The sequence below is a fragment of the Anarhichas minor genome, unplaced genomic scaffold (assembly GCF_050575085.1).
Source record: "Anarhichas minor isolate MPS153535 unplaced genomic scaffold, ASM5057508v1 ptg000058l, whole genome shotgun sequence".
Taxonomy (NCBI): Eukaryota; Metazoa; Chordata; class Actinopteri; order Perciformes; family Anarhichadidae; genus Anarhichas; species Anarhichas minor.
In genome coordinates, this window is record NW_027466504.1 from 3,079,408 (window position 1) to 3,099,874 (window position 20,467).

A 20,467-nucleotide genomic window follows, 5' to 3' on the forward strand; every position below is an offset into this window, starting at 1 on the left:
TGGGCCCATAACCCAGAGGTCGATGGATAGAAACCATCCTCTGCTAACTGTGTTTTAACGTCTCTTCCACTGCATTCAAACTGACAAAGTCTTCGATTAAAGCAACAACTCTTGTCACTCTGAAGAGATTAAAGAAGTGCTCAACCTAAAGGTAATGCTGTTAAATCAACTATAGGTTCAAGACCCATCTTGTTTGATAAAAAGAGATTGGCACAGCTGAAGCGTGATGGGCAAATATAACATTGTTGCTACCATGTCTTCAATGCTTTGCTTTGACGTGTTTGCTCAATGCTGTTTATTGCCCTCTGTGGATTGTCTTTGTTGTCTTGCCTTGAAAGCCAGGCATCGTGGGTTCGAGTCCCACATTGGCTGACGGACAGCAGAGTGGCACAGCGGAAGCGTGCTGGGCCCATAACCCAGAGGTCAATGGATCGAAACCATCCTCTGCTAACTGTGTTTTAACGTCTCTTCCACTGCATTCAAACTGACAAAGTCTTCGATTAAAGCAACAACTCTTGTCACTCTGAAGAGATTAAAGAAGTGATCAACCTAAAGGTAATGCTGTGAAATCAACTAAAGGTTCAAGACCCATCTTGTTTGATAAAAAGAGATTGGCACAGCTGAAGCGTGATGGGCAAATATAACATTGTTGCTACCATGTCTTCAATGCTTTGCTTTGACGTGTTTGCTCAATGCTGTTTATTGCCCTCTGTGAATTGTCTTTGTTGTCTTGCCTTGAAAGCCAGGCATCGTGGGTTTGAGTCCGACATTGGCTGACGGACAGCAGAGTGGCGCAGCGGAAGCGTGCTGGGCCCATAACCCAGAGGTCGATGGATTGAAACCATCCTCTGCTAACTGTGTTTTAACGTCTCTTCCACTGCATTCAAACTGACAAAGTCTTCCATTAAAGCCACAACTCTTGTCACTCTGAAGAGATTAAAGAAGTGATCAACCTAAAGGTAATGCTGTGAAATCACCTTTAGGTTCAAGACCCATCTTGTTTGATAAAAAGAGATTGGCACAGCTGAAGCGTGATGGGCAAATATAACATTGTTGCTACCATGTCTTCAATGCTTTGCTTTGACGTGTTTGCTCAATGCTGTTTATTGCCCTCTGTGGATTGTCGTTGTTGTCTTGCCTTGAAAGCCAGGCATCGTGGGTTCGAGTCCCACATTGGCTGACGGACAGCAGAGTGGCGCAGCGGAAGCGTGCTGGGCCCATAACCCAGAGGTCGATGGATAGAAACCATCCTCTGCTAACTGTGTTTTAACGTCTCTTCCACTGCATTCAAACTGACAAAGTCTTCGATTAAAGCAACAACTCTTGTCACTCTGAAGAGATTAAAGAAGTGCTCAACCTAAAGGTAATGCTGTTAAATCAACTATAGGTTCAAGACCCATCTTGTTTGATAAAAAGAGATTGGCACAGCTGAAGCGTGATGGGCAAATATAACATTGTTGCTACCATGTCTTCAATGCTTTGCTTTGACGTGTTTGCTCAATGCTGTTTATTGCCCTCTGTGGATTGTCTTTGTTGTCTTGCCTTGAAAGCCAGGCATCGTGGGTTCGAGTCCCACATTGGCTGACGGACAGCAGAGTGGCACAGCGGAAGCGTGCTGGGCCCATAACCCAGAGGTCAATGGATCGAAACCATCCTCTGCTAACTGTGTTTTAACGTCTCTTCCACTGCATTCAAACTGACAAAGTCTTCGATTAAAGCAACAACTCTTGTCACTCTGAAGAGATTAAAGAAGTGATCAACCTAAAGGTAATGCTGTGAAATCAACTAAAGGTTCAAGACCCATCTTGTTTGATAAAAAGAGATTGGCACAGCTGAAGCGTGATGGGCAAATATAACATTGTTGCTACCATGTCTTCAATGCTAGCTTTGACGTGTTTGCTCAATGCTGTTTATTGCCCTCTGTGAATTGTCTTTGTTGTCTCGCCTTGAAAGCCAGGCATCGTGGGTTTGAGTCCCACATTGGCTGACGGACAGCAGAGTGGCGCAGCGGAAGCGTGCTGGGCCCATAACCCAGAGGTCGATGGATCGAAACCATCCTCTGCTAACTGTGTTTTAACGTCTCTTCCACTGCATTCAAACTGACAAAGTCTTCGATTAAAGCAACAACTCTTGTCACTCTGAAGAGATTAAAGAAGTGATCAACCTAAAGGTAATGCTGTGAAATCAACTATAGGTTCAAGACCCATCTTGTTTGATAAAAAGAGATTGGCACAGCTGAAGCGTGATGGGCAAATATAACATTGTTGCTACCATGTCTTCAATGCTTTGCTTTGACGTGTTTGCTCAATGCTGTTTATTGCCCTCTGTGGATTGTCGTTGTTGTCTTGCCTTGAAAGCCAGGCATCGTGGGTTCGAGTCCCACATTGGCTGACGGACAGCAGAGTGGCGCAGCGGAAGCGTGCTGGGCCCATAACCCAGAGGTCGATGGATAGAAACCATCCTCTGCTAACTGTGTTTTAACGTCTCTTCCACTGCATTCAAACTGACAAAGTCTTCGATTAAAGCAACAACTCTTGTCACTCTGAAGAGATTAAAGAAGTGCTCAACCTAAAGGTAATGCTGTTAAATCAACTATAGGTTCAAGACCCATCTTGTTTGATAAAAAGAGATTGGCACAGCTGAAGCGTGATGGGCAAATATAAGATTGTTGCTACCATGTCTTCAATGCTTTGCTTTGACGTGTTTGCTCAATGCTGTTTATTGCCCTCTGTGGATTGTCGTTGTTGTCTTGCCTTGAAAGCCAGGCATCGTGGGTTCGAGTCCCACATTGGCTGACGGACAGCAGAGTGGCGCAGCGGAAGCGTGCTGGGCCCATAACCCAGAGGTCGATGGATAGAAACCATCCTCTGCTAACTGTGTTTTAACGTCTCTTCCACTGCATTCAAACTGACAAAGTCTTCGATTAAAGCCACAACTCTTGTCACTCTGAAGAGATTAAAGAAGTGATCAACCTAAAGGTAATGCTGTGAAATCACCTTTAGGTTCAAGACGCATCTTGTTTGATAAAAAGAGATTGGCACAGCTGAAGCGTGATGGGCAAATATAACATTGTTGCTACCATGTCTTCAATGCTTTGCTTTGACGTGTTTGCTCAATGCTGTTTATTCCCCTCTGTGGATTGTCTTTGTTGACTTGCCTTGAAAGCCAGGCATCGTGGGTTCGAGTCCCACATTGGCTGACGGACAGCAGAGTGGCGCAGCGGCAGCGTGCTGGGCCCATAACCAAGAGGTCGATGGATCGAAACCATCCTCTGCTAACTGTGTTTTAACGTCTCTTCCACTGCATTCAAACTGACAAAGTCTTCGATTAAAGCAACAACTCTTGTCACTCTGAAGAGATTAAAGAAGTGATCAACCTAAAGGTAATGCTGTGAAATCAACTATAGGTTCAAGACCCATCTTGTTTGATAAAATGAGATTGGCACAGCTGAAGCGTGATGGGCAAATATAACATTGTTGCTACCATGTCTTCAATGCTTTGCTTTGACGTGTTTGCTCAATGCTGTTTATTGCCCTCTGTGGATTGTCTTTGTTGTCTTGCCTTGAAAGCCAGGCATCGTGGGTTCGAGTCCCACATTGGCTGACGGACAGCAGAGTGGCGCAGCGGAAGCGTGCTGGGCCCATAACCCAGAGGTCGATGGATAGAAACCATCCTCTGCTAACATTGTTTTAACGTCTCTTCCACTGCATTCAAACTGACAAAGTCTTCGATTAGAGCAACAACTCTTCTCACTCTGAAGAGATTAAAGAAGTGATCAACCTAAAGGTAATGCTGTGAAATCAACTATAGGTTCAAGACCCATCTTGTTTGATAAAAAGAGATTGGCACAGCTGAAGCGTGATGGGCAAATATAACATTGTTGCTACCATGTCTTCAATGCTTTGCTTTGACGTGTTTGGTCAATGCTGTTTATTGCCCTCTGTGGATTGTCGTTGTTGTCTTGCCTTGAAAGCCAGGCATCGTGGGTTCGAGTCCCACATTGGCTGAAGGACAGCAGAGTGGCGCAGCGGAAGCGTGCTGGGCCCATAACCCAGAGGTCAATGGATAGAAACCATCCTCTGCTAACTGTGTTTTAACGTCTCTTCCACTGCATTCAAACTGACAAAGTCTTCGATTAAAGCAACAACTCTTGTCACTCTGAAGAGATTAAAGAAGTGATCAACCTAAAGGTAATGCTCTGAAATCAACTATAGGTTCAAGACCCATCTTGTTTGATAAAAAGAGATTGGCACAGCTGAAGCGTGATGGGCAAATATAACATTGTTGCTACCATGTCTTCAATGCTTTGCTTTGACGTGTTTGCTCAATGCTGTTTATTGCCCTCTGTGAATTGTCTTTGTTGTCTTGCCTTGAAAGCCAGGCATCGTGGGTTTGAGTCCGACATTGGCTGACGGACAGCAGAGTGGCGCAGCGGAAGCGTGCTGGGCCCATAACCCAGAGGTCGATGGATCGAAACCATCCTCTGCTAACTGTGTTTTAACGTCTCTTCCACTGCATTCAAACTGACAAAGTCTTCGATTAAAGCAACAACTCTTGTCACTCTGAAGAGATTAAAGAAGTGATCAACCTAAAGGTAATGCTGTGAAATCAACTATAGGTTCAAGACCCATCTTGTTTGATAAAAAGAGATTGGCACAGCTGAAGCGTGATGGGCAAATATAACATTGTTGCTACCATGTCTTCAATGCTTTGCTTTGACGTGTTTGCTCAATGCTGTTTATTGCCCTCTGTGGATTGTCGTTGTTGTCTTGCCTTGAAAGCCAGGCATCGTGGGTTCGAGTCCCACATTGGCTGACGGACAGCAGAGTGGCGCAGCGGAAGCGTGCTGGGCCCATAACCCAGAGGTCGATGGATAGAAACCATCCTCTGCTAACTGTGTTTTAACGTCTCTTCCACTGCATTCAAACTGACAAAGTCTTCGATTAAAGCAACAACTCTTGTCACTCTGAAGAGATTAAAGAAGTGCTCAACCTAAAGGTAATGCTGTTAAATCAACTATAGGTTCAAGACCCATCTTGTTTGATAAAAAGAGATTGGCACAGCTGAAGCGTGATGGGCAAATATAACATTGTTGCTACCATGTCTTCAATGCTAGCTTTGACGTGTTTGCTCAATGCTGTTTATTGCCCTCTGTGAATTGTCTTTGTTGTCTCGCCTTGAAAGCCAGGCATCGTGGGTTTGAGTCCCACATTGGCTGACGGACAGCAGAGTGGCGCAGCGGAAGCGTGCTGGGCCCATAACCCAGAGGTCGATGGATCGAAACCATCCTCTGCTAACTGTGTTTTAACGTCTCTTCCACTGCATTCAAACTGACAAAGTCTTCGATTAAAGCAACAACTCTTGTCACTCTGAAGAGATTAAAGAAGTGATCAACCTAAAGGTAATGCTGTGAAATCAACTATAGGTTCAAGACCCATCTTGTTTGATAAAAAGAGATTGGCACAGCTGAAGCGTGATGGGCAAATATAACATTGTTGCTACCATGTCTTCAATGCTTTGCTTTGACGTGTTTGCTCAATGCTGTTTATTGCCCTCTGTGGATTGTCGTTGTTGTCTTGCCTTGAAAGCCAGGCATCGTGGGTTCGAGTCCCACATTGGCTGACGGACAGCAGAGTGGCGCAGCGGAAGCGTGCTGGGCCCATAACCCAGAGGTCGATGGATAGAAACCATCCTCTGCTAACTGTGTTTTAACGTCTCTTCCACTGCATTCAAACTGACAAAGTCTTCGATTAAAGCAACAACTCTTGTCACTCTGAAGAGATTAAAGAAGTGCTCAACCTAAAGGTAATGCTGTTAAATCAACTATAGGTTCAAGACCCATCTTGTTTGATAAAAAGAGATTGGCACAGCTGAAGCGTGATGGGCAAATATAAGATTGTTGCTACCATGTCTTCAATGCTTTGCTTTGACGTGTTTGCTCAATGCTGTTTATTGCCCTCTGTGGATTGTCGTTGTTGTCTTGCCTTGAAAGCCAGGCATCGTGGGTTCGAGTCCCACATTGGCTGACGGACAGCAGAGTGGCGCAGCGGAAGCGTGCTGGGCCCATAACCCAGAGGTCGATGGATAGAAACCATCCTCTGCTAACTGTGTTTTAACGTCTCTTCCACTGCATTCAAACTGACAAAGTCTTCCATTAAAGCCACAACTCTTGTCACTCTGAAGAGATTAAAGAAGTGATCAACCTAAAGGTAATGCTGTGAAATCACCTTTAGGTTCAAGACGCATCTTGTTTGATAAAAAGAGATTGGCACAGCTGAAGCGTGATGGGCAAATATAACATTGTTGCTACCATGTCTTCAATGCTTTGCTTTGACGTGTTTGCTCAATGCTGTTTATTGCCCTCTGTGGATTGTCTTTGTTGTCTTGCCTTGAAAGCCAGGCATCGTGGGTTCGAGTCCCACATTGGCTGACGGACAGCAGAGTGGCGCAGCGGAAGCGTGCTGGGCCCATAACCCAGAGGTCGATGGATCGAAACCATCCTCTGCTAACATTGTTTTAACGTCTCTTCCACTGCATTCAAACTGACAAAGTCTTCGATTAAAGCAACAACTCTTGTCACTCTGAAGAGATTAAAGAAGTGATCAACCTAAAGGTAATGCTGTGAAATCAACTATAGGTTCAAGACCCATCTTCTTTGATAAAAAGAGATTGGCACAGCTGAAGCGTGATGGGCAAATATAACATTGTTGCTACCATGTCTTCAATGCTTTGCTTTGATGTGTTTGCTCAATGCTGTTTATTGCCCTCTGTGGATTGTCGTTGTTGTCTTGCCTTGAAAGCCAGGCATCGTGGGTTCGAGTCCCACATTGGCTGACGGACAGCAGAGTGGCGCAGCGGAAGCGTGCTGGGCCCATAACCCAGAGGTCGATGGATAGAAACCATCCTCTGCTAACTGTGTTTTAACGTCTCTTCCACTGCATTCAAACTGACAAAGTCTTCGATTAAAGCAACAACTCTTGTCACTCTGAAGAGATTAAAGAAGTGCTCAACCTAAAGGTAATGCTGTTAAATCAACTATAGGTTCAAGACCCATCTTGTTTGATAAAAAGAGATTGGCACAGCTGAAGCGTGATGGGCAAATATAAGATTGTTGCTACCATGTCTTCAATGCTTTGCTTTGACGTGTTTGCTCAATGCTGTTTATTGCCCTCTGTGGATTGTCGTTGTTGTCTTGCCTTGAAAGCCAGGCATCGTGGGTTCGAGTCCCACATTGGCTGACGGACAGCAGAGTGGCGCAGCGGAAGCGTGCTGGGCCCATAACCCAGAGGTCGATGGATAGAAACCATCCTCTGCTAACTGTGTTTTAACGTCTCTTCCACTGCATTCAAACTGACAAAGTCTTCCATTAAAGCCACAACTCTTGTCACTCTGAAGAGATTAAAGAAGTGATCAACCTAAAGGTAATGCTGTGAAATCACCTTTAGGTTCAAGACGCATCTTGTTTGATAAAAAGAGATTGGCACAGCTGAAGCGTGATGGGCAAATATAACATTGTTGCTTCCGTGTCTTCAATGCTTTGCTTTGACGTGTTTGCTCAATGCTGTTTATACCCCTCTGTGGATTGTCTTTGTTGACTTGCCTTGAAAGCCAGGCATCGTGGGTTCGAGTCCCACATTGGCTGACGGACAGCAGAGTGGCGCAGCGGCAGCGTGCTGGGCCCATAACCAAGAGGTCGATGGATCGAAACCATCCTCTGCTAACTGTGTTTTAACGTCTCTTCCACTGCATTCAAACTGACAAAGTCTTCGATTAAAGCAACAACTCTTGTCACTCTGAAGAGATTAAAGAAGTGATCAACCTAAAGGTAATGCTGTGAAATCAACTATAGGTTCAAGACCCATCTTGTTTGATAAAATGAGATTGGCACAGCTGAAGCGTGATGGGCAAATATAACATTGTTGCTACCATGTCTTCAATGCTTTGCTTTGACGTGTTTGCTCAATGCTGTTTATTGCCCTCTGTGGATTGTCTTTGTTGTCTTGCCTTGAAAGCCAGGCATCGTGGGTTCGAGTCCCACATTGGCTGACGGACAGCAGAGTGGCGCAGCGGAAGCGTGCTGGGCCCATAACCCAGAGGTCGATGGATCGAAACCATCCTCTGCTAACATTGTTTTAACGTCTCTTCCACTGCATTCAAACTGACAAAGTCTTCGATTAGAGCAACAACTCTTCTCACTCTGAAGAGATTAAAGAAGTGATCAACCTAAAGGTAATGCTGTGAAATCAACTATAGGTTCAAGACCCATCTTGTTTGATAAAAAGAGATTGGCACAGCTGAAGCGTGATGGGCAAATATAACATTGTTGCTACCATGTCTTCAATGCTTTGCTTTGACGTGTTTGGTCAATGCTGTTTATTGCCCTCTGTGGATTGTCGTTGTTGTCTTGCCTTGAAAGCCAGGCATCGTGGGTTCGATTCCCACATTGGCTGAAGGACAGCAGAGTGGCGCAGCGGAAGCGTGCTGGGCCCATAACCCAGAGGTCAATGGATAGAAACCATCCTCTGCTAACTGTGTTTTAACGTCTCTTCCACTGCATTCAAACTGACAAAGTCTTCGATTAAAGCAACAACTCTTGTCACTCTGAAGAGATTAAAGAAGTGATCAACCTAAAGGTAATGCTCTGAAATCAACTATAGGTTCAAGACCCATCTTGTTTGATAAAAAGAGATTGGCACAGCTGAAGCGTGATGGGCAAATATAACATTGTTGCTACCATGTCTTCAATGCTTTGCTTTGACGTGTTTGCTCAATGCTGTTTATTGCCCTCTGTGGATTGTCTTTGTTGTCTTGCCTTGAAAGCCAGGCATCGTGGGTTCGAGTCCCACATTGGCTGACGGACAGCAGAGTGGCGCAGCGGAAGCGTGCTGGGCCCATAACCCAGAGGTCGATGGATCGAAACCATCCTCTGCTAACATTGTTTTAACGTCTCTTCCACTGCATTCAAACTGACAAAGTCTTCGATTAGAGCAACAACTCTTCTCACTCTGAAGAGATTAAAGAAGTGATCAACCTAAAGGTAATGCTGTGAAATCATCTATAGGTTCAAGACCCATCTTGTTTGATAAAAAGAGATTGGCACAGCTGAAGCGTGATGGGCAAATATAACATTGTTGCTACCATGTCTTCAATGCTTTGCTTTGACGTGTTTGGTCAATGCTGTTTATTGCCCTCTGTGGATTGTCGTTGTTGTCTTGCCTTGAAAGCCAGGCATCGTGGGTTCGAGTCCCACATTGGCTGAAGGACAGCAGAGTGGCGCAGCGGAAGCGTGCTGGGCCCATAACCCAGAGGTCAATGGATAGAAACCATCCTCTGCTAACTGTGTTTTAACGTCTCTTCCACTGCATTCAAACTGACAAAGTCTTCGATTAAAGCAACAACTCTTGTCACTCTGAAGAGATTAAAGAAGTGATCAACCTAAAGGTAATGCTCTGAAATCAACTATAGGTTCAAGACCCATCTTGTTTGATAAAAAGAGATTGGCACAGCTGAAGCGTGATGGGCAAATATAACATTGTTGCTACCATGTCTTCAATGCTTTGCTTTGACGTGTTTGCTCAATGCTGTTTATTGCCCTCTGTGAATTGTCTTTGTTGTCTTGCCTTGAAAGCCAGGCATCGTGGGTTTGAGTCCGACATTGGCTGACGGACAGCAGAGTGGCGCAGCGGAAGCGTGCTGGGCCCATAACCCAGAGGTCGATGGATCGAAACCATCCTCTGCTAACTGTGTTTTAACGTCTCTTCCACTGCATTCAAACTGACAAAGTCTTCGATTAAAGCAAGAACTCTTGTCACTCTGAAGAGATTAAAGAAGTGATCAACCTAAAGGTAATGCTGTGAAATCAACTATAGGTTCAAGACCCATCTTGTTTGATAAAAAGAGATTGGCAAAGCTGAAGCGTGAAGGGCAAATATAACATTGTTGCTACCATGTCTTCAATGCTTTGCTTTGACGTGTTTGCTCAATGCTGTTTATTGCCCTCTGTGGATTGTCTTTGTTGTCTTGCCTTGAAAGCCAGGCATCGTGGGTTTGAGTCCCACATTGGCTGACGGACAGCAGAGTGGCGCAGCGGAAGCGTGCTGGGCCCATAACCCAGAGGTCGATGGATAGAAACCATCCTCTGCTAACTGTGTTTTAACGTCTCTTCCACTGCATTCAAACTGACAAAGTCTTCGATTAAAGCAACAACTCTTGTCACTCTGAAGAGATTAAAGAAGTGATCAACCTAAAGGTAATGCTGTGAAATCAACTATAGGTTCAAGACCCATCTTGTTTGATAAAAAGAGATTGGCACAGCTGAAGCGTGATGGGCAAATATAACATTGTTGCTATCATGTCTTCAATGCTTTGCTTTGACGTGTTTGCTCAATGCTGTTCATTGCCCTCTGTGGATTGTCTTTGTTGTCTTGCCTTGAAAGCCAGGCATCGTGGGTTCGAGTCCCACATTGGCTAACGGACAGCAGAGTGGGGCAGCGGAAGCGTGCTGGGCCCATAACCCAGAGGTCGATGGATAGAAACCATCCTCTGCTAACTGTGTTTTAACGTCTCTTCCACTGCATTCAAACTGACAAAGTCTTCGATTAAAGCAAGAACTCTTGTCACTCTGAAGAGATTAAAGAAGTGATCAACCTAAAGGTAATGCTGTGAAATCAGCTATAGGTTCAAGACCCATCTTGTTTGATAAAAAGAGATTGGCACAGCTGAAGCGTGATGGGCAAATATAACATTGTTGCTACCATGTCTTCAATGCTTTGCTTTGACGTGTTTGCTCAATGCTGTTTATTGCCCTCTGTGGATTGTCTTTGTTGTCTTGCCTTGAAAGCCAGGCATCGTGGGTTTGAGTCCCACATTGGCTGACGGACAGCAGAGTGGCGCAGCGGAAGCGTGCTGGGCCCATAACCCAGAGGTCGATGGATAGAAACCATCCTCTGCTAACTGTGTTTTAACGTCTCTTCCACTGCATTCAAACTGACAAAGTCTTCGATTAAAGCAACAACTCTTGTCACTCTGAAGAGATTAAAGAAGTGATCAACCTAAAGGTAATGCTGTGAAATCAACTATAGGTTCAAGACCCATCTTGTTTGATAAAAAGAGATTGGCACAGCTGAAGCGTGATGGGCAAATATAACATTGTTGCTATCATGTCTTCAATGCTTTGCTTTGACGTGTTTGCTCAATGCTGTTCATTGCCCTCTGTGGATTGTCTTTGTTGTCTTGCCTTGAAAGCCAGGCATCGTGGGTTCGAGTCCCACATTGGCTAACGGACAGCAGAGTGGCGCAGCGGAAGCGTGCTGGGCCCATAACCCAGAGGTCGATGGATAGAAACCATCCTCTGCTAACTGTGTTTTAACGTCTCTTCCACTGCATTCAAACTGACAAAGTCTTCGATTATAGCAACAACTCTTGTCACTCTGAAGAGATTAAAGAAGTGATCAACCTAAAGGTAATGCTGTGAAATCAACTATAGGTTCAAGACCCATCTTGTTTGATAAAATGAGATTGGCACAGCTGAAGCGTGATGGGCAAATATAACATTGTTGCTACCATGTCTTCAATGCTTTGCTTTGACGTGTTTGCTCAATGCTGTTTATTCCCCTCTGTGGATTGTCTTTGTTGACTTGCCTTGAAAGCCAGGCATCGTGGGTTCGAGTCCCACATTGGCTGACGGACAGCAGAGTGGCGCAGCGGAAGCGTGCTGGGCCCATATCCCAGAGGTCGATGGATCGAAACCATCCTCTGCTAACTGTGTTTTAACGTCTCTTCCACTGCATTCAAACTGACAAAGTCTTCCATTAAAGCCACAACTCTTGTCACTCTGAAGAGATTAAAGAAGTGATCAACCTAAAGGTAATGCTGTGAAATCAACTATAGGTTCAAGACCCATCTTGTTTGATAAAAAGAGATTGGCACAGCTGAAGCGTGATGGGCAAATATAACATTGTTGCTACCATGTCTTCAATGCTTTGCTTTGACGTGTTTGCTCAATGCTGGTTATTGCCCTCTGTGGATTGTCGTTGTTGTCTTGCCTTGAAAGCCAGGCATCGTGGGTTCGAGTCCCACATTGGCTGATGGACAGCAGAGTGGCGCAGCGGAAGCGTGCTGGGCCCATAACCCAGAGGTCGATGGATCGAAACCATCCTCTGCTAACTGTGTTTTAATGTCTCTTCCACTGCATTCAAACTGACAAAGTCTTCGATTAAAGCAAGAACTCTTGTCACTCTGAAGAGATTAAAGAAGTGATCAACCTAAAGGTAATGCTGTGAAATCAACTATAGGTTCAAGACCCATCTTGTTTGATAAAAAGAGATTGGCAAAGCTGAAGCGTGAAGGGCAAATATAACATTGTTGCTACCATGTCTTCAATGCTTTGCTTTGACGTGTTTGCTCAATGCTGTTTATTGCCCTCTGTGGATTGTCTTTGTTGTCTTGCCTTGAAAGCCAGGCATCGTGGGTTTGAGTCCCACATTGGCTGACGGACAGCAGAGTGGCGCAGCGGAAGCGTGCTGGGCCCATAACCCAGAGGTCGATGGATAGAAACCATCCTCTGCTAACTGTGTTTTAACGTCTCTTCCACTGCATTCAAACTGACAAAGTCTTCGATTAAAGCAACAACTCTTGTCACTCTGAAGAGATTAAAGAAGTGATCAACCTAAAGGTAATGCTGTGAAATCAACTATAGGTTCAAGACCCATCTTGTTTGATAAAAAGAGATTGGCACAGCTGAAGCGTGATGGGCAAATATAACATTGTTGCTATCATGTCTTCAATGCTTTGCTTTGACGTGTTTGCTCAATGCTGTTCATTGCCCTCTGTGGATTGTCTTTGTTGTCTTGCCTTGAAAGCCAGGCATCGTGGGTTCGAGTCCCACATTGGCTAACGGACAGCAGAGTGGGGCAGCGGAAGCGTGCTGGGCCCATAACCCAGAGGTCGATGGATAGAAACCATCCTCTGCTAACTGTGTTTTAACGTCTCTTCCACTGCATTCAAACTGACAAAGTCTTCGATTAAAGCAACAACTCTTGTCACTCTGAAGAGATTAAAGAAGTGATCAACCTAAAGGTAATGCTGTGAAATCAACTATAGGTTCAAGACCCGTCTTGTTTGATAAAAAGAGATTGGCACAGCTGAAGCGTGATGGGCAAATATAACATTGTTGCTATCATGTCTTCAATGCTTTGCTTTGACGTGTTTGCTCAATGCTGTTCATTGCCCTCTGTGGATTGTCTTTGTTGTCTTGCCTTGAAAGCCAGGCATCGTGGGTTCGAGTCCCACATTGGCTAACGGACAGCAGAGTGGCGCAGCGGAAGCGTGCTGGGCCCATAACCCAGAGGTCGATGGATAGAAACCATCCTCTGCTAACTGTGTTTTAACGTCTCATCCACTGCATTCAAACTGACAAAGTCTTCGATTATAGCAACAACTCTTGTCACTCTGAAGAGATTAAAGAAGTGATCAACCTAAAGGTAATGCTGTGAAATCAACTATAGGTTCAAGACCCATCTTGTTTGATAAAATGAGATTGGCACAGCTGAAGCGTGATGGGCAAATATAACATTGTTGCTACCATGTCTTCAATGCTTTGCTTTGACGTGTTTGCTCAATGCTGTTTATTCCCCTCTGTGGATTGTCTTTGTTGACTTGCCTTGAAAGCCAGGCATCGTGGGTTCGAGTCCCACATTGGCTGACGGACAGCAGAGTGGCGCAGCGGAAGCGTGCTGGGCCCATATCCCAGAGGTCGATGGATCGAAACCATCCTCTGCTAACTGTGTTTTAACGTCTCTTCCACTGCATTCAAACTGACAAAGTCTTCCATTAAAGCCACAACTCTTGTCACTCTGAAGAGATTAAAGAAGTGATCAACCTAAAGGTAATGCTGTGAAATCAACTATAGGTTCAAGACCCATCTTGTTTGATAAAAAGAGATTGGCACAGCTGAAGCGTGATGGGCAAATATAACATTGTTGCTACCATGTCTTCAATGCTTTGCTTTGACGTGTTTGCTCAATGCTGGTTATTGCCCTCTGTGGATTGTCGTTGTTGTCTTGCCTTGAAAGCCAGGCATCGTGGGTTCGAGTCCCACATTGGCTGATGGACAGCAGAGTGGCGCAGCGGAAGCGTGCTGGGCCCATAACCCAGAGGTCGATGGATCGAAACCATCCTCTGCTAACTGTGTTTTAATGTCTCTTCCACTGCATTCAAACTGACAAAGTCTTCGATTAAAGCAAGAACTCTTGTCACTCTGAAGAGATTAAAGAAGTGATCAACCTAAAGGTAATGCTGTGAAATCAACTATAGGTTCAAGACCCATCTTGTTTGATAAAAAGAGATTGGCAAAGCTGAAGCGTGAAGGGCAAATATAACATTGTTGCTACCATGTCTTCAATGCTTTGCTTTGACGTGTTTGCTCAATGCTGTTTATTGCCCTCTGTGGATTGTCTTTGTTGTCTTGCCTTGAAAGCCAGGCATCGTGGGTTTGAGTCCCACATTGGCTGACGGACAGCAGAGTGGCGCAGCGGAAGCGTGCTGGGCCCATAACCCAGAGGTCGATGGATAGAAACCATCCTCTGCTAACTGTGTTTTAACGTCTCTTCCAGTGCATTCAAACTGACAAAGTCTTCGATTAAAGCAACAACTCTTGTCACTCTGAAGAGATTAAAGAAGTGATCAACCTAAAGGTAATGCTGTGAAATCAACTATAGGTTCAAGACCCATCTTGTTTGATAAAAAGAGATTGGCACAGCTGAAGCGTGATGGGCAAATATAACATTGTTGCTATCATGTCTTCAATGCTTTGCTTTGACGTGTTTGCTCAATGCTGTTCATTGCCCTCTGTGGATTGTCTTTGTTGTCTTGCCTTGAAAGCCAGGCATCGTGGGTTCGAGTCCCACATTGGCTAACGGACAGCAGAGTGGGGCAGCGGAAGCGTGCTGGGCCCATAACCCAGAGGTCGATGGATAGAAACCATCCTCTGCTAACTGTGTTTTAACGTCTCTTCCACTGCATTCAAACTGACAAAGTCTTCGATTAAAGCAAGAACTCTTGTCACTCTGAAGAGATTAAAGAAGTGATCAACCTAAAGGTAATGCTGTGAAATCAGCTATAGGTTCAAGACCCATCTTGTTTGATAAAAAGAGATTGGCACAGCTGAAGCGTGATGGGCAAATATAACATTGTTGCTACCATGTCTTCAATGCTTTGCTTTGACGTGTTTGCTCAATGCTGTTTATTGCCCTCTGTGGATTGTCTTTGTTGTCTTGCCTTGAAAGCCAGGCATCGTGGGTTTGAGTCCCACATTGGCTGACGGACAGCAGAGTGGCGCAGCGGAAGCGTGCTGGGCCCATAACCCAGAGGTCGATGGATAGAAACCATCCTCTGCTGACTGTGTTTTAACGTCTCTTCCACTGCATTCAAACTGACAAAGTCTTCGATTAAAGCAACAACTCTTGTCACTCTGAAGAGATTAAAGAAGTGATCAACCTAAAGGTAATGCTGTGAAATCAACTATAGGTTCAAGACCCATCTTGTTTGATAAAAAGAGATTGGCACAGCTGAAGCGTGATGGGCAAATATAACATTGTTGCTATCATGTCTTCAATGCTTTGCTTTGACGTGTTTGCTCAATGCTGTTCATTGCCCTCTGTGGATTGTCTTTGTTGTCTTGCCTTGAAAGCCAGGCATCGTGGGTTCGAGTCCCACATTGGCTAACGGACAGCAGAGTGGCGCAGCGGAAGCGTGCTGGGCCCATAACCCAGAGGTCGATGGATAGAAACCATCCTCTGCTAACTGTGTTTTAACGTCTCTTCCACTGCATTCAAACTGACAAAGTCTTCGATTATAGCAACAACTCTTGTCACTCTGAAGAGATTAAAGAAGTGATCAACCTAAAGGTAATGCTGTGAAATCAACTATAGGTTCAAGACCCATCTTGTTTGATAAAATGAGATTGGCACAGCTGAAGCGTGATGGGCAAATATAACATTGTTGCTACCATGTCTTCAATGCTTTGCTTTGACGTGTTTGCTCAATGCTGTTTATTCCCCTCTGTGGATTGTCTTTGTTGACTTGCCTTGAAAGCCAGGCATCGTGGGTTCGAGTCCCACATTGGCTGACGGACAGCAGAGTGGCGCAGCGGAAGCGTGCTGGGCCCATATCCCAGAGGTCGATGGATCGAAACCATCCTCTGCTAACTGTGTTTTAACGTCTCTTCCACTGCATTCAAACTGACAAAGTCTTCCATTAAAGCCACAACTCTTGTCACTCTGAAGAGATTAAAGAAGTGATCAACCTAAAGGTAATGCTGTGAAATCAACTATAGGTTCAAGACCCATCTTGTTTGATAAAAAGAGATTGGCACAGCTGAAGCGTGATGGGCAAATATAACATTGTTGCTACCATGTCTTCAATGCTTTGCTTTGACGTGTTTGCTCAATGCTGGTTATTGCCCTCTGTGGATTGTCGTTGTTGTCTTGCCTTGAAAGCCAGGCATCGTGGGTTCGAGTCCCACATTGGCTGAAGGACAGCAGAGTGGCGCAGCGGAAGCGTGCTGGGCCCATAACCCAGAGGTCAATGGATAGGAACCATCCTCTGCTAACTGTGTTTTAACGTCTCTTCCACTGCATTCAAACTGACAAAGTCTTCGATTAAAGCAACAACTCTTGTCACTCTGAAGAGATTAAAGAAGTGATCAACCTAAAGGTAATGCTCTGAAATCAACTATAGGTTCAAGACCCATCTTGTTTGATAAAAAGAGATTGGCACAGCTGAAGCGTGATGGGCAAATATAACATTGTTGCTACCATGTCTTCAATGCTTTGCTTTGACGTGTTTGCTCAATGCTGTTTATTGCCCTCTGTGAATTGTCTTTGTTGTCTTGCCTTGAAAGCCAGGCATCGTGGGTTTGAGTCCGACATTGGCTGATGGACAGCAGAGTGGCGCAGCGGAAACGTGCTGGGCCCATAACCCAGAGGTCGATGGATCGAAACCATCCTCTGCTAACTGTGTTTTAACGTCTCTTCCACTGCATTCAAACTGACAAAGTCTTCGATTAAAGCAACAACTCTTGTCACTCTGAAGAGATTAAAGAAGTGATCAACCTAAAGGTAATGCTGTGAAATCAACTATAGGTTCAAGACCCATCTTGTTTGATAAAAAGAGATTGGCACAGCTGAAGCGTGATGGGCAAATATAACATGTTGCTACCATGTCTTCAATGCTTTGCTTTGACGTGTTTGCTCAATGCTGCTAATTATCCTCTGTGGATTGTCTTTGTTGTCTTGCCTTGAAAGCCAGGCATCGTGGGTTCGAATGCCACATTGGCTGACGGACAGCAGAATGGCGCAGCGGAAGCGTGCTGGGCCCATAACCCAGAGGTCGATGGATCGAAACCATCCTCTGCTAACTGTGTTTTAACGTCTCTTCCACTGCATTCAAACTGACAAAGTCTTCGATTAAAGCAACAACTATTGTCACTCTGAAGAGATTAAAGAAGTGATCAACCTAAAGGTAATGCTGTGAAATCAACTATAGGTTCAAGACCCATCTTGTTTGATAAAAAGAGATTGGCAAAGCTGAAGCGTGAAGGGCAAATATAACATTGTTGCTACCATGTCTTCAATGCTTTGCTTTGACGTGTTTGGTCAATGCTGTTTATTGCCCTCTGTGGATTGTCTTTGTTGTCTTGCCTTGAAAGCCAGGCATCGTGGGTTCGAGTCCCACATTGGCTGACGGACAGCAGAGTGGCGCAGCGGAAGCGTGCTGGGCCCATAACCCAGAGGTCGATGGATCGAAACCATCCTCTGCTAACTGTGTTTTAACGTATCTTCCACTGCATTCAAACTGACAAAGTCTTCGATTAAAGCAACAACTATTGTCACTCTGAAGAGATTAAAGAAGTGATCAACCTAAAGGTAATGCTGTGAAATCAACTATAGGTTCAAGACCCATCTTGTTTGATAAAAAGAGATTGGCACAGCTGAAGCGTGATGGGCAAATATAACATTGTTGCTACCATGTCTTCAATGCTTTGCTTTGACGTGTTTGCTCAATGCTCTTTATTGCCCTCTGTGGATTGTCGTTGTTGTCTTGCCTTGAAAGCCAGGCATCGTGGGTTCCAGTCCCACATTGGCTGACGGACAGCAGAGTGGCGCAGCGGAAGCGTGCTGGGCCCATAACCCTGAGGTCGATCGATCGAAACTATCCTCTGCTAACTTTGTGTTAACGTCTCTTCCACTGCATTCAAACTGACAAAGTCTTCGATTAAAGCAACAACTCTTGTCACTCTGAAGAGATTAAAGAAGTGATCAACCTAAAGGTAATGCTGTGAAATCAGCTATAGGTTCAAGACCCATCTTGTTTGATAAAAAGAGATTGGCACAGCTGAAGCGTGATGGGCAAATATAACATTGTTGCTACCATGTCTTCAATGCTTTGCTTTGACGTGTTTGCTCAATGCTGTTTATTGCCCTCTGTGGATTGTCGTTGTTGTCTTGCCTTGAAAGCCAGGCATCGTGGGTTCCAGTCCCACATTGGCTGACGGACAGCAGAGTGGCGCAGCGGAAGCGTGCTGGGCCCATAACCCAGAGGTCGATGGATAGAAACCATCCTCTGCTAACTGTGTTTTAACGTCTCTTCCACTGCATTCAAACTGACAAAGTCTTTGATTAAAGCAACAACTCTTGTCACTCTGAAGAGATTAAAGAAGTGATCAACCTAAAGGTAATGCTGTGAAATCAACTATAGGTTCAAGACCCATCTTGTTTGATAAAAAGAGATTGGCACAGCTGAAGCGTGATGGGGAAATATAACATTGTTGCTACCATGTCTTCAATGCTTTGCTTTGACGTGTTTGCTCAATGCTGCTAATTATCCTCTGTGGATTGTCTTTGTTGTCTTGCCTTGAAAGCCAGGCATCGTGGGTTCGAGTCCCACATTGGCTGACGGACAGCAGAGTGGCGCAGCGGAAGCGTGCTGGGCCCATAACCCAGAGGTCGATGGATCGAAACCATCCTCAACTAACTGTGTTTTAACGTATCTTCCACTGCATTCAAACTGACAAAGTCTTCGATTAAAGCAACAACTATTGTCACTCTGAAGAGATTAAAGAAGTGATCAACCTAAAGGTAATGCTGTGAAATCAACTATAGGTTCAAGACCCATCTTGTTTGATAAAAAGAGATTGGCAAAGCTGAAGCGTGAAGGGCAAATATATCATTGTTGCTACCATGTCTTCAATGCTTTGCTTTGACGTGTTTGGTCAATGCTGTTTATTGCCCTCTGTGGATTGTCTTTGTTGTCTTGCCTTGAAAGCCAGGCATCGTGGGTTCGAGTCCCACATTGGCTGACGGACAGCAGAGTGGCGCAGCGGAAGCGTGCTGGGCCCATAACCCAGAGGTCGATGGATCGAAACCATCCTCTGCTAACTGTGTTTTAACGTATCTTCCACTGCATTCAAACTGACAAAGTCTTCGATTAAAGCAACAACTCTTGTCACTCTGAAGAGATTAAAGAAGTGATCAACCTAAAGGTAATGCTGTCAAATCAACTATATGTTCAAGACCCATCTTGTTTGATAAAAAGAGATTGGCACAGCTGAAGCGTGATGGGCAAATATAACATTGTTGCTACCATGTCTTCAATGCTTTGCTTTGACGTGTTTGCTCAATGCTGTTTATTGCCCTCTGTGGATTGTCGTTGTTGTCTTGCCTTGAAAGCCAGGCATCGTGGGTTCCAGTCCCACATTGGCTGACGGACAGCAGAGTGGCGCAGCGGAAGCGTGCTGGGCCCATAACCCAGAGGTCGATGGATAGAAACCATCCTCTGCTAACTGTGTTTTAACGTCTCTTCCACTGCATTCAAACTGACAAAGTCTTTGATTAAAGCAACAACTCTTGTCACTCTGAAGAGATTAAAGAAGTGATCAACCTAAAGGTAATGCTGTGAAATCAACTATAGGTTCAAGACCCATCTTGTTTGATAAAAAGAGATTGGCACAGCTGAAGCGTGATGGGGAAATATAACATTGTTGCTACCATGTCTTCAATGCTTTGCTTTGACGTGTTTGCTCAATGCTGTTTATTGCCCTCTGTGGATTGTCGTTGTTGTCTTGCCTTGAAAGCCAGGCATCGTGGGTTCCAGTCCCACATTGGCTGACGGACAGCAGAGTGGCGCAGCGGAAGCGTGCTGGGCCCATAACCAAGAGGTCGATGGATAGAAACCATCCTCTGCTAACTGTGTTTTAACGTCTCTTCCACTGCATTCAAACTGACAAAGTCTTTGATTAAAGCAACAACTCTTGTCACTCTGAAGAGATTAAAGAAGTGATCAACCTAAAGGTAATGCTGTCAAATCAACTATATGTTCAAGACCCATCTTGTTTGATAAAAAGAGATTGGCACAGCTGAAGCGTGATGGGAAAATATAACATTGTTGCTACCATGTCTTCAATGCTTTG

The 20,467-nt window shown here is 44.7% G+C and overlaps 11 non-coding genes across 11 annotated transcripts; all 11 read left to right on the forward strand.

The window, feature by feature from the left end:
• Nucleotides 1–1,993: 1,993 nt before the first annotated feature.
• On the forward strand, nt 1,994–2,065 carry trnam-cau (transfer RNA methionine (anticodon CAU)). The gene has a single exon. It is a non-coding gene; the product is annotated as a tRNA-Met (tRNA).
• A 2,352-nt stretch (nt 2,066–4,417) lies between these two features.
• Nucleotides 4,418–4,489, forward strand: trnam-cau (transfer RNA methionine (anticodon CAU)). The gene has a single exon. It is a non-coding gene; the product is annotated as a tRNA-Met (tRNA).
• Nucleotides 4,490–5,224: 735 nt separating this feature from the next.
• Nucleotides 5,225–5,296, forward strand: trnam-cau (transfer RNA methionine (anticodon CAU)). The gene has a single exon. It is a non-coding gene; the product is annotated as a tRNA-Met (tRNA).
• Nucleotides 5,297–6,436: 1,140 nt separating this feature from the next.
• trnam-cau (transfer RNA methionine (anticodon CAU)) lies at nt 6,437–6,508 on the forward strand. The gene has a single exon. It is a non-coding gene; the product is annotated as a tRNA-Met (tRNA).
• A 1,544-nt stretch (nt 6,509–8,052) lies between these two features.
• trnam-cau (transfer RNA methionine (anticodon CAU)) lies at nt 8,053–8,124 on the forward strand. The gene has a single exon. It is a non-coding gene; the product is annotated as a tRNA-Met (tRNA).
• Nucleotides 8,125–8,860: 736 nt separating this feature from the next.
• Nucleotides 8,861–8,932, forward strand: trnam-cau (transfer RNA methionine (anticodon CAU)). The gene has a single exon. It is a non-coding gene; the product is annotated as a tRNA-Met (tRNA).
• Nucleotides 8,933–9,668: 736 nt separating this feature from the next.
• trnam-cau (transfer RNA methionine (anticodon CAU)) lies at nt 9,669–9,740 on the forward strand. Its single transcript has one exon. It is a non-coding gene; the product is annotated as a tRNA-Met (tRNA).
• Nucleotides 9,741–12,092: 2,352 nt separating this feature from the next.
• trnam-cau (transfer RNA methionine (anticodon CAU)) lies at nt 12,093–12,164 on the forward strand. Its single transcript has one exon. It is a non-coding gene; the product is annotated as a tRNA-Met (tRNA).
• Nucleotides 12,165–14,112: 1,948 nt separating this feature from the next.
• Nucleotides 14,113–14,184, forward strand: trnam-cau (transfer RNA methionine (anticodon CAU)). Its single transcript has one exon. It is a non-coding gene; the product is annotated as a tRNA-Met (tRNA).
• Nucleotides 14,185–17,747: 3,563 nt separating this feature from the next.
• Nucleotides 17,748–17,819, forward strand: trnam-cau (transfer RNA methionine (anticodon CAU)). Its single transcript has one exon. It is a non-coding gene; the product is annotated as a tRNA-Met (tRNA).
• A 1,544-nt stretch (nt 17,820–19,363) lies between these two features.
• trnam-cau (transfer RNA methionine (anticodon CAU)) lies at nt 19,364–19,435 on the forward strand. The gene has a single exon. It is a non-coding gene; the product is annotated as a tRNA-Met (tRNA).
• Nucleotides 19,436–20,467: the final 1,032 nt, after the last annotated feature.